This window comes from Oncorhynchus keta, chromosome 1, assembly GCF_023373465.1.
Source record: "Oncorhynchus keta strain PuntledgeMale-10-30-2019 chromosome 1, Oket_V2, whole genome shotgun sequence".
Taxonomy (NCBI): domain Eukaryota; kingdom Metazoa; phylum Chordata; class Actinopteri; order Salmoniformes; family Salmonidae; genus Oncorhynchus; species Oncorhynchus keta.
Window position 1 is genome coordinate 15,228,462 of NC_068421.1, and position 2,500 is coordinate 15,230,961.

Here is a 2,500-nt window from a genome sequence, read left to right on the forward strand (position 1 = left end):
TACAGGCATCATGGGAGAAGTATGGTTTATAATGAGCAACCATACCACTGTTCTCTGCAGTCCCTCAGCACACGCAAACACACACATGGGCGCACACGCTTATACACACACGCCTACACACACACACACTCAACAAGTACTACACCTGCACCACTGAGAGCATCTTGACTGGCTGCATCACCGCTTGGTATGGCAACTGCTTGGCATCCGACCGCATGGCACTACAGAGGGTTATGCGGATGGACCGGGAACATTACTGGGGAAGAGCTCCCTGCCATTCAAGACCTTTGTACCAGGTGTCAGAGGAAAGCCCTAAAAATTGTCAAAGACTCCAGCCACCAAAGTCATAGATGGCAAGTGGTAACGATGCACCAAGTCTGGAACCAACAGGACCCTGAACAACCTCTACCCCTAAGCCATAAGACTGATAAATGGTTAACAAATAGCTACCCCTAAGCCATAAGACTGATAAATGGTTAACAAATAGCTACCCCTAAGCCATAAGACTGATAAATGGTTAACAAATAGCTACCCCTAAGCCATAAGACTGATAAATGGTTAACAAATAGCTACCCCTAAGCCATAAGACTGATAAATGGTTAACAAATAGCTACCCCTAAGCCATAAGACTGATAAATGGTTAACAAATAGCTACCCCTAAGCCATAAGACTGATAAATGGTTAACAAATAGCTACCCCTAAGCCATAAGACTGATAAATGGTTAACCAATAGCTACCCCTAAGCCATAAGACTGATAAATGGTTAACAAATAGCTACCCCTAAGCCATAAGACTGATAAATGGTTAACCAATAGCTACCCCTAAGCCATAAGACTGATAAATGGTTAACCAATAGCTACCCCTAAGCCATAAGACTGATAAATGGTTAACCAATAGCTACCCCTAAGCCATAAGACTGATAAATGGTTAACCAATAGCTACCCCTAAGCCATAAGACTGATAAATGGTTAACCAATAGCTACCTGGACCATCTGCATTGACCCTTTTTCCACTCACGTTTTTCACTCATCACATACGCTGCTGCTACTGTTTATTCCTAGTTATGTACATATCTACCTCAATGACCTCGTACCCCTGCACATGGACTCGGTACTGGTACCCTAGTGTACATAGCCAAGTTATTGTTACTCATTGTGTATTCATTATTACTTTCATTATTTGCTGTTATCACTTTTTTAAATTCCACTGTTAGTCTACACCTGTTGTTTAAGAAGCATGTGACAAATAACATTTGATTTGATTTGACACACACATACACACACACACACACACACACAAGTCACATGACCACACACACACACACACACAGATGCGCACTGAAAAGCTGATGTTGGCTCCAATAAAATGACTTTCCTCTCGCCTCACCGTTCCGCCAGCAAAGATCATTTTGGGAATACTGATGGAGTAAGCCCATGTGGCACGAGGCGGATATCAATTAAAATTATGTATGGGCCCAGTGCTTCCTAATTGGGACATGGCGATGTATTTAATAACACACATTAAATCCCTAATTAGAAGTAAATTGGGCTGCGTCCTATTGTCTGCTAATCGACACAGCGGATTGGGTGGATAAACAACCTCACCAGAAGAGAGAGGCTGTTTTTCTTAACTCAACTCAGTGTCAAGCTCCAGTCTTAAAGAAAGTGGTTCAGACTAGATTGGTGTTGTCTTAAATCCAAGGGTGCTCACCTCTATTACAGTGAGAATGTCCTGTAACAGATGCAGGAAATAGATTTTCTCATATGCATTATATTCCCAACAACGAGAGTATGCTGCTTTGTGAGAGTGTAAAAAAAGACTATACAAATATCATAATCCTATCCTTGAAATTAATCGTTTCCCCTCTGTAACCATGTGATTATACTTGTTGTGTTTTCACCATGGAAGGAGAAACATTTATATCAATCACATTATTGGTCACAAGGAAGCAGCAAAACCTTTCCACTTGACAGGGAGAGTCCCCTATCAGAGATAATTGGAATGTGTTTGAAAGGCATGTCCAATCGAAAAGACGTTTCTAACCTTTTTACCTGACAAAAATGTCCATGTATTATTAGTGTGCTATCTGACAGCTGAGCATGGAGAAATTAAGTGAGAACACACTGTACGTACACACCAGTGGGGGCTGCTGAGGGGAGGACGGCTCATAGTAATGTCTGGAATGGTTTCCATGTGGTTGATGCAGTTCCATTGACTTCATTCCAGGCATTATTATGAGCCGTCCTCCCCTCAACAGCCTCCACTGGTGTGTACGTACAGTGTGTTCTCACCTAATACCTCCATGCTCACCTGTCACACACACACACACACACACACACACACACACACACACACACACACACACACACACACACACACACACACACACACACACACACACACACACACACACACACACACACACACACACACACACACACACACACACACACACACACACACACACACACACACACACACACACACACACACACACACA